At 39.7% G+C, this 11,427-nt stretch overlaps 1 long non-coding RNA gene across 1 annotated transcript; it reads right to left on the bottom strand.

Annotated features, from left to right (window-relative positions):
- Positions 1-4,460: 4,460 nt before the first annotated feature.
- LOC127313313 (uncharacterized) lies at positions 4,461-6,904 on the bottom strand. The gene is made up of 4 exons (XR_007858877.2): positions 6,622-6,904; positions 6,317-6,535; positions 5,537-5,602; positions 4,461-4,701 (listed from the first exon to the last, which is right to left on the bottom strand). It is a non-coding gene; the product is annotated as an uncharacterized lncRNA (long non-coding RNA).
- Positions 6,905-11,427: the final 4,523 nt, after the last annotated feature.

An 11,427-nucleotide genomic window follows, 5' to 3' on the forward strand; every position in this document is an offset into this window, starting at 1 on the left:
AGAAAAACTTTTGAATGCTTACTATATGACATAAGAAGACTATATGCTCTTAAAATTCAAACATATGGTAAGCATTCTTATGTCATATAGTAAGCATTCAAGTTGATAAACAAGCAAGGTTTGGACATATTCAAACCAGACAAATCATGTATCTACCCCCTAACCCCTAATTAAATTGTCTTATGAAGTCTAGCATGAAGAGAAGTGGTTTTGGGTTTCAAACATGGAAATTTCAAAAACCTCCCAAAAACTTCATTTTAGAGTGACTAGGACAAAACCCGTGCGTTGCTACGGATCAAATCATGCGACTAAAAATAGTTTTTTCAAATGTACAAACAACACGAAAGTCTCTTACTTAAAATTCATATGGCCATTTATTTTAAATTAGGTTTCATTGTACACAAACAAGGATGGCGTATATCAGCAAAAGGAGAAAAAACTTGATGGAAATTGGAGAATACTCAAACAGTTCTTGTGCCGCTCCATCACCTCTAAAAAAGTAACATCACAAACTTTTGCAATTCACCGGTAATAAACAAATCCAATCATCTTACTAATACCATGTACAAACAAGCAATCCATCCCCATCTAAGCAATCCTCACGTTCTACTCGTACTAACCGTCACTCAGATATTCGTAACAGGCTATACAATATCGATCAGGTGAATTAACAACTGGCTATACAATCTCATGCGAGAACTTGAACAGGGTACACCGCGTACCTTGTGTGGAGCACATGCGGTCGGAGTTCTGGTGAACTCGAATGAACGGCAAAACAGAAATGACGAAATAGTAGTGGCGAAGTAGTGTAGATTTTCGATGGCGAAAAGGTAAGGACGAAGTCGTTCTGATTTCCACCGAAACATCAAATGCAACACCGTAGCCTGCATGTTGGCTTGTTGGGCATGTTTTCTGAAACTCTTTGGTTTGAAACAGTTGCTGCGTCTGCCTGCATATTCCCACGCTAGTGGGATTATCTAGCTTCTTGCTCAGGAAATTTCTCGTGCTTTTCGCCAGTATTCATTCGCCCGAGAGCTGAAACTGTATTCTTGATTAGCTGTATAGCCTCAACACAATCAGACTCCACCGTCATGTTTAGGTGAGTGCAGTTTCAGGCCGTCCTCCATTGTTTCCAATTTTTATCAAGTCTGCCTCTGGATATTGCTTTGATTAATAATCATCGAATCCATCCATATAGCTCATCCGAATACGACATGTCCTTGGGCTTGATGGCCTTGATATTGGACCCGTCCACAACCCGATCTAAATCACTCGGCCGGCGCGAGTCACCGGAAATTCTCTGTACGCCAAGTCGTGCGGACGGACGAAATAATTAGAGAACTCGCCGTATGGGACTGGACCGTGCTGTCATTGACGACCTCGACACATACAGAGATAAGGAGCCTGGGCGTGCGAGTTACTCGTTCTCCATGGACCCGGCCTTGACCACCACGCCGTGCGCCAGCCAGACCAGCATCCACGGCGGCACCGGCCGAACGCGTGTACCCGCGGTATAGCTGGTGTACCAAACAACGACCCCCTGCTTGGAGATCGGTCGAGGCACTCGACCTCTATTTATAGGTGCCTTTGGCTTGATGAACGGGGCAACAGAGTCCATGTCGAAGAAGAGATCGATGAGAGGGCATGCGGCGCGGAGTCGTGCTGTAAAGGGACTGGCTCGCTCGATTGGCTGGGCTTTTTTACAGGTCTACTTACCAAGGCGACAGACGGAGGAAGGCCCACTTTAGGTTAGCTACGGAGAAAACGCTTCGACCCCGCAAACAGAACGAAGCGTTTTGTGTGGCATTGTGCGTATTATGTGGATTGGTGGGAGGGCAAAACGGTCCAAAAAATACGTTGACGAAACTTTTTGGCAGAAATTTTGGTTAGACCGACCAAACCAAGGAAACGTTAGCTCCTTTATTATTAGGTATAGACTAAGAAGGATATACAAGCTTCCCTTTTCATTTTCATGTTTTAAACTTGTTTAAATCTTGGTCAAACCTCTAGGATTTGACCAAAAGATTCAAATGGGCATGGAAATTCATAAAAAATCAAAAGAATGAAAAACCAAAGGACATAACATTCTTATGTCATATATATATAGTAAGCATTCAAGTTGATAAACAAGGTCTAGATATATTCAAACCAGAAAATCATGTATATATCTACCCCTAACCCTAAACTCTGTCTTATGAAGTCAAGCATGCATGAAGAGAAGTGGTTTTGGTTTCAAACATGGAAATTTCGAAAAACCCTCCCAAGAGCTACATTTTGGAGTGACTAAGAAGGATATATAGATGCTTAATTTTTCATATTCATGATTTAAACTTGTTTAAACTATGTTCAAACCTAGGATTTGACCAAGATTCAAATGGGCATAAAATTTTAAAAAAATCAAAAAATAAAAAAACAAGGCACATAGTATTCTTATGTCATATAGTAAGCATTCAATTAAGTTGATAAACAAGGTCTAGACATATTCAAACCAGGAAAATCATGCATCTACCCCCTAACCCTAGCTAAACTCTGTCTTATGAAGTCAAGCATGCATGAAGAGAAGTGGTTTTTGGTTTCAAACGTTTAAGCCAAAAGCCCCTTTTCAAATATTTCAAACTTATTCAAATTTGGTTCAAATTTGAAAGACATACAAGTTATAGCACACATAGTGCATACATTTTCACACATACTGCACTAGATGCTAACCCTATAGTTTGAGGCCATTTGGGTGACCTAGGTCGAAAAAATTCTTGGATTAGAATCGTGTTGTTCGAACCCCGATGTTGGATTTTTTTGAACCCTTGATCTGTAGAACTGGGCAAAACCCTAGTTTAACCTATTTAATTATAGATTCGTATATCGATTTTTCTACGAGTACTACCTTTTTATTATTATTACTATGCAGCACATGGGTGTTTGCCCGTCGAGTGAAACTCGGAGGAAGAGGGATCACTCGGAAGGAGAGAAGAAGGGAGAGCATTATGGTGTCTCCCCTTTTTCGGGTGATGATGTTGACTTTTGTGCAGGGTTTGTCAGTGAGCAGGAGGTGCGAGCGAGCGAGCGAGCGAGTCGAGCGAGGCCGAGAATGAGAGAGATTTGTTTTTTTTGTGAGAGGGACAACCGAAGGATCCAGAAGGACCCACAGACTTCCAATACGCATCCTGATGCGTCTTCTCTTGACAAAGAAGATGGCTGGGAGTTTGCGTACCTATTGCACGTGACTTGTGCTCACTGAAGTGTGGGACCACACGCGTGGGCACCACACGTAAGTGATAGACCTGTTGGTGTAAAAACTTGGTTGATTATTATAGTGCATTAGAACAAAGTTTCCTATGGATTCAAGGGTAGGAAATCCAAGTTAACTCATTTACATGACATTATTTTTTCCATGAAGCAAAGTTAACACTATCAATTGGTACATTTTGGAGTGACTAAGAAGGATCAAGGTTACTTATTCGTTTAATTTCACGTGTTAAACTTGTCTAAATCTTGTTCAAACCTAGGATTTGACCAAGATTCAAATGGGCAGAAAAATAAATAAAAAACAGAAAAATGAAAAACCAAATCACATAGTCTTCTTATGTCATATAGTAAGCACTAAAGTTGATAAACAAGGTCTAGAAATATCAAACCATACAAATCATGTATCTACCCCCTAACCCCTAAACTATGTCTTATGAAGTCAAGCATGAAGAGAAGTGGTTTTGGGTTTCAAACATGGAAATTTCAAAAACCTCCCAAAAACTACAATTTAGAGTGACTAAGAAGGATACATGCTTCCCTTTTCATATTCATGTTTTAAGCTTGTTTAAATTATCTTGGTCAAACCTAGGATTTGATAAGATTCAAATGGGCATCAAAATTGAAAAAAAAATCAGAAAAAAGAAAAACCAAAGCAAATAGTTTTCTTATGTCATATAGTAACTAGACAAATCATGTATCTATACCCCGGCCCTAACCCCTAAACTCCGTCTTATGAAGTCAAGCATATGAAGAGAAGTGGTTTTGGGTTTCAAACATGGAAATTTCAAAAACCCTCCCAAAAGCTTCATTTTAGAGTGACTAAGAAGGATCCATGCTTACCTTTGCATTTTCATATTTTAAACTTGTTTAAATCATTATCAAGCCTAGGATTTGACCAAGATACAAATGGGTGGGCACAAAATTCAAAAAAATTAGAAAAATGAAAAACAAAAGCACATAGTCTTCTTATGCCATATCGTGTATGCACTCAAGTTAAACGAGGTCTAGGTATATCCAAACTAGACAAATCATGTATCTACACCCTGTCGATCTTATGAAGTCTAGCATGAAGAGTAGTCGTTTTGGGTTTCAAACATGCATGAAAATTTCAAGAACATCCCAAAAGCTTCATTTTAGAGTGACTAAGAAGGATATTGTAGTGACCTCACCCGCTAGGGTGCCGATCCCTGTGTAACAGTGCTGGTCCCGGATCGAACTGCTAGCACACACAGTTTAAGATGTAATACCAAAAAGCAAAGGTCAATATTACATCGCATGATCCAGTAAAATTAAATAGTTCATTACAACTTGCATAGCTCTCAGCTAGCACTTATTCAGAGTTCACAACGGTAAAGTAAACTTAAAGCATGGAGCCATCTGTCTTCATGATGCCACAGGCAGACATGTTGAGCGAAGACTCGTGATCCTAATTCATTGATTCCTTAGTCAGAAAATAACCTGCAACATGAAACGTTGCAGCCACAAAGGGTCAATACACTTGAATTGTATTGGCAAGATGTCACTGTTGGGTGGGCGTAAAAGACACCTATCAATTATATGCATATTGCAACATGGTCTTCTTTCGGTTTAACTGTGTATGTATCAAAATAAATTCTTGTTATAGAATCCCTATACATAATACTAGCACACCAAGGGGTACCAATGTAAGGAGGATCTCCTATACATAATGCTAGTCCACCAATGGAGGTACCAATGTAAGGGTAAATTGCCTGTACATAATGCTAGTCCACCTACGGCAACACCAATGTAAGGGTAAGCTCCCTATACATAATGCTAGTCTGCCTACGGTAGTACCAATGTAAGGATAAGTTGTCTATACATAATGCTAGTCCACCTACGGCAGTACCAATGTAAGGGTAAACTCCCTATACATAATGCTAGTCCGCCTACGGTAGTACCAATGTAAGGAACTCTAGCTATTTACGATTCCTTAACGAGAAAAAAAATGTCCATTCTCTTTGATTTCTGGACGGCGATCCCCACCATTATTCACCATGCAAACGCCCCCATCATACCAATATGTCTAGGTTTCTCGTGAACCAAGTTGTTTTCATTATGGAAAACATATCTTTTTACCTCATCTAAAATTGTCATGATATCTCAGCCACGTATCTATCCACATATCTAGGAACTCTACTTACGGTGAAAAAGGGAAATCAAATCATAGCAAGACACATAGCGTATATAATAAAAATAATCCTACACATGCACTACTAGTGAAATCCTAGATTATATTTAGGAAACAGTAGGACAGTGAAAAAGTGACACTTGCCTTAGCAAGGGGATGAGTTGGTACACTCTTCGCAAAAACACTCGTTGCAATCGGAGCAACCACAATCTACAAACATAATATCACACCATAAACACATACAAACATATAGGCAAGCACAAATTAAATATGAATGCATCATGGGAGTTAAACATGATCAACCCAACTTAGTATGTTTTCTGGTTGTCACTATACGTATGATTCCATGGTTCAAATTTTAGTGTTGTTTACTTTATGTAAAACATTTTCTAACACTAGAAAGGTCTACAACACTATATAAAATATAGAATTAAAATAACAGAGACTAATGATTTTGTTTATTATATTACTGTACAGAGGTTTTGATTATCCACTAACCGCAAAAGGGATCTCTCGAAAATCTTTTATATAACTCATTTCATAGCGAAAATACTCTAATTGTGTGTTCTACAAAAACTGCGAATGAACATGATGCAAAAGTGCAATATGATGTGTCTAGCTTATTCTATACATTTTTCTGAATCCAGGGATACTTTATTTATATCTTTCGGACCGGTAATTTAAATGATATGGAATTTCAAAATTTCCATGAAATCTGTCCAAAATGTCGTACAAGCTGAATTACTAGTAGTAGATAAGCTAGGACAATGTCGTGTGTTTCTTATCTATTGAGACGGCATCGATTCAATTACGTGAATTAGTAGGTTGCTTCATCTAAAACCTTGCCGTAGCTGCACAATGTTGATGTTCTAGTACTAGGTGTATATGTACCAAGAAGAAAACAACACCAGACGAAGACGATACCGCTGATGGCACAGGTGGTCGACGGCGATGTCGGAAGGGTCGGTGCAGTACAGGAGTTGACGAAGACGTTGACGACGGGCTTCCGGCGTCGATGGAGTTGTAGAAGGAGAAACGGACGTCTAGGTACAGTACTTCTTCCGAAGTCACTCGGCCAAGAAAAAATCCTTCCCGCGGTCGGTGCCACAGTCGAAGATGAAGCCGTCACTCTAGTGCACCAAACTTCATGAAACAAACTCTGAGAGGTGCGAAAGGGAGAAATAGGATGTTTGGAAGAAACTAGAGGTCAAACGGCGGACCGAGCTTACCGAATTCGACGATAAACTGTGACGGTACCGCGGACTTTCGAGCTTGAATTCGAGCAGCCTGGGGGCTCTCGGTGTGTGTTGTTTGGGGGATATTACGGAGGAGAGAGTGGGGCTTAAGTAGGATCAAACGGCTCGTTAAATGGTGTCTTAAATCGTCGGGAATCAAGTCGAGAGGAATTGCAAATAAACTGAAAAACGCAGAGGTCGTGCGACTAGTCCGTTCGCCTCCAGCCTTGAAGAAGATGATGACATGGCGGTGGGGCCCGCACATGAAGAAGAAGAGAAAAAGAAACGCGGACGCGGACCTGGACCGGACGGTTGCTGCTGCGTGCCTGCGTCGCTTGATTTCCGTGGGCGTGCACGCATGCGTCCATGGCCTGTCTGGGCTAACTCGTTTGAGTTGCCTGGCTGGTGCCCCGCTTTTTGTTTTATTTATTTTTTATTCTATTTTATTTTCTGAATTAGTATTTGGATTTGATTTGAAAAGAATTTTTCTTCAAAAATGACTTAAACTAAGTCAAAAAGATACAAATAAAATATCAGTGAATTCCTTATTCAAAGTAGAATATTTTGGAACTACTTTTAAGTCAAAACATTTTTGTTAACTTGAAATTGGCACATAGGCTTATAAGGTTGTATTTGCATTACTTCGGGGTTTAAGGTTTCCTTATAAATTTGAAGTTCAGAAAAAATTTCCTAGTGAATGCAAATATGCCATGATTCTTATGAATGCAATGCACGCATTTTGAAAACTCTTTAAAGTTTTAATTTTTTTGTGAATTTTTCAACCAAGACAAACAAACAACCTTAGATTTTATTTTTATTTCACATTCTAAACTTTGGAAAAATTTGGGATGTGACAGATATATACATCCTTCCCTTTTCATTTTCATGTTTTAAACTTGTTTAAATCTTGGTCAAACCTAGGATTTGACCAAGATTCAAATATATGGTTATAAAATTCAAAAAAAAAACAGAAAAATTAAAAACCAAGGCACATAGTCTTCTTATGTCATATAGTAAACAATCAATTAAGTTGATAAACCAGGTCTAGACATATTCAAACCAGGAAAATCATGTATCTACCCCCTAACGCCCTAGCTAAACTCCGTCTTATGAAGTCAAGCATGCATGAAGAGAAGTGGTTTTTGGTTTCAAACGTTTAAGCCAAAAGGTAAGCATATATGGATCCTCCTTAATTAGTCACTGTAAAATGAAGCTTTTGGGAGGTTTGTGAAATTTCCATGTTTGAAACCCAAAACCACTTAAGACAGAGTTTATGGTTTGGTGTGTAGATACATGATTTTTCTTGTTTGAATATGTCTAGACCTTGTTTATCAAGTTGAATGCTTACTATATGACATAAGTATATATATGTGTGCTTTCGTTTTTCATTTTTGACTTTTTCTGAACTTTTACGCCCATTTGAATCTTGGTCAAATACTAGGTTTGACCAAGGTTAAAACAAGTTTAAAACATGGCAATGAAAAGGTAAGCATGGATCATTCTTAGTCTCTCTAAAATGAAGCTTTTGGGAGGTTTTTGAAGTTTCCATGTTTGAAACCCAAAATCACTTCTCTTCATATGCTTGGCTTCATAAGACAAAGATTAGGGTTAGTGGTAGATATATACATGTTTTGGGAGGTTTTTGAAATTTCCATGTTTGAAACCCAAATCCACTTCTCTTCATCCTTGACGTCTTCATAAGACAAAAGTATAGGGTTATGCATGGGTAGATACATGCTTTTTTTTCTGGTTTGAATATGTATAGACCTTGTTTAATTATCAACTTAATTGAATGCTTACTATATATATGACATAAGAAGGGCTATATATGTTCTTTGTTTTTTTCATTTTTTGATTTTTTTCCTGATTTTTTATGCCCATTTGAATCTTGGTCAAATCCTAGGTTTGATCAAGATTTAAACAAGTTTAAAAAATGAAAATGAAAAGGTAAGCCTGGATCCTTCTTAGTCACTGTAAAATGAAGCTTTTGGGAGGTTTGTGAAATTTCCATGTTTGAAACCCAAAAGCACTTCTCTTCATGCTTGACTTCATAAGACAGAGTTTAGGGTTAGGGGGTGTAGATACATGATTTGTCTGGTTTGAATATGTCCAAATCTTATTTATCAACTTTTGAATGCATGCTACTCTCTCAAAGAAAAACTTTTGAATGCTTACTATATGACATAAGAAGACTATATGCTTTTAAAATTCAAACATATGGTAAGCATTCTTATGTCATATAGTAAGCATTCAAGTTGATAAACAAGCAAGGTTTGGACATATTCAAACCAGACAAATCGTGTATCTACCCCCTAACCCCTAATTAAATTGTCTTATGAAGTCTAGCATGAAGAGAAGTGGTTTTGGGTTTCAAACATGGAAATTTCAAAAACCTCCCAAAAACTTCATTTTAGAGTGACTAAGAAGGATATACAAGCTTCCCTTTTCATTTTCATGTTTTAAACTTGTTTAAATCTTGGTCAAACCTCTAGGATTTGACCAAAAGATTCAAATGGGCATAGAAATGAAGGAGATATGCCCTAGAGGCAATAATAAAGTGGTTATTATTTATATCTTTATGTTTATGATAAATGTTTATATATCATGCTAGAATTGTATTAACCGAAACATTAGTACATGTGTGATATGTAGACAAACAAGAAGTCCCTAGTATGCCTCTTAAACTAGCTTGTTGATTAATGGATGATTAGTTTCATAATCATGAACATTGGATGTTATTAATAACAAGGTTATGTCATTGTGTGAATGATGTAATGGACACACCCAATTAAGCGTAGCATAAGATCTCGTCATTAAGTTATTTGCTATAAGCTTTCGATACATAGTTACCTAGTCCTTATGACCATGAGATCATGTAAATCACTTATACCGGAAAGGTACTTTGATTACACCAAACACCACTGCGTAAATGGGTGGCTATAAAGGTGGGATTAAGTATCCGGAAAGTATGAGTTGAGGCATATGGATCAACAGTGGGATTTGTCCATCCCGATGACGGATAGATATACTCTGGGCCCTCTCGGTGGAATGTCGTCTAATGTCTTGCAAGCATATGAATGAGTTCATAAGAGACCACATACCACGGCATTTAGTAAAGAGTACTTGTCAGAGACGAGGTTGAACAAGGTATAGAGTGATACCGAAGATCAAACCTCGGACAAGTAAAATATCGCGAGACAAAGGGAATTGGTAATGTATGTGAATGGTTCATTCGATCACTAAAGTCATCGTTGAATATGTGGGAGCCATTATGGATCTCCAGATCCCGCTACTGGTTATTGGTCGGAGTGAGTACTCAACCATGTCCACATAGTTCTCGAACCGTAGGGTGACACACTTAAAGTTGGATGTTGAAATGGTAGTACTTGAATTATGGAATGGAGTTCGAATATTTGTTCGGAGTCCCGGATGAGATCCCGGACATCACGAGGAGTTCCGGAATGGTCCGGAGAATAAGATTCATATATAGGATGTCATTTTATGTGAAATAAAATGTCGCGGAAGGTTCTATGGAAGGTTCTAGAAGGTTCTAGAAAAGTCCGGAAGAAACCACCAAGGAAGGTGGAGTCCACAAGGGACTCCACCTCCATGGCCGGCCAGCCCTAGTGGGGGTGGAGTCCCAAGTGGACTCCACCATAGGGGGCCGGCCACCCCCCACATGGGAGGTGGGAATCCCACCTTTGGGTGGGAGTCCTAGTTGGGCTAGGTTTCCCCCCTCCTATGGAAGTTTTTGGTTTCGGGTCTTATTCGAAGACTTGGACACCAACACTTGGGATCCACCTATATAATGAGGGGCCAAGGGAGGGGGCCGGCCACCCCAAGACCACAAGCTGGCCGCCCCCCTTGAGTGGCCGGCCACCCCCTCCCAAACCCTAGCCGCCCCCTCTCTCCTCTATAGTTCCTGCACGCTTAGCGAAGCTCCGCCGGACTTCTCCACCACCACCGACACCACGCCGTCGTGCTGTCGGATTCAAGAGGAGCTACTACTTCCGCTGCCCGCTGGAACGGGGAGGTGGACGTCGTCTTCATCAACAACCGAACGTGTGACCGAGTACGGAGGTGCTGCCCGTTCGTGGCGCCGAACCGATCGTGATCAAGATCTTCTACGCGCTTTTGCAAGCGGCAAGTGAACGTCTACCGCAGCAACAAGAGCCTCCTCTTGTAGGCTTTGGAATCTCTTCAAGGGTGAGACTCGATAATCCCCTCGTTGCTACCGTCTTCTAGATTGCATCTTGGCTTGGATTTCGTGTTTGCGGTAGGAAAATTTTTGTTTTCTATGCAACGTTTTCCTACAGTGGTATCAGAGCCGTGTCTATGCATAGATGGTTGCACGAGTAGAACACAATGGTTTGTGGGCGTTGATGCTCTTGTTATCTTTAGTTTGAGTACTTTGCATCTTTGTGGCATAGTGGGATGAAGCGGCTCGGACTAACTTTACATGACCGCGTTCATGAGACTTGTTCCTCGTTCGACATGCAACTTGTATTGCATAAGAGGCTTTGCGGGTGTCTGTCTCTCCTACTATAGTGAAGATTCAATTTACTCTTCTATTGAAAACATTAGTATCAACGTTGTGGTTCATGTTCGTAGGTAGATTAGATCTCTCTCGAAAACCCTAAACCACGTAAAATATGCAAACCAAATTAGAGACGTCTAACTTGTTTTTGCAGGGTTTGGTGATGTGATATGGCCATAATGTGATGATGAATATGTATGAGATGATCATTATTGTATTGTGGCAACCGGCAGGAGCCTTATGGTTGTCTTTATATTTCATGT

This window comes from Lolium perenne, chromosome 7 (genome assembly GCF_019359855.2).
Source record: "Lolium perenne isolate Kyuss_39 chromosome 7, Kyuss_2.0, whole genome shotgun sequence".
In the NCBI taxonomy this organism is placed as follows: domain Eukaryota; kingdom Viridiplantae; phylum Streptophyta; class Magnoliopsida; order Poales; family Poaceae; genus Lolium; species Lolium perenne.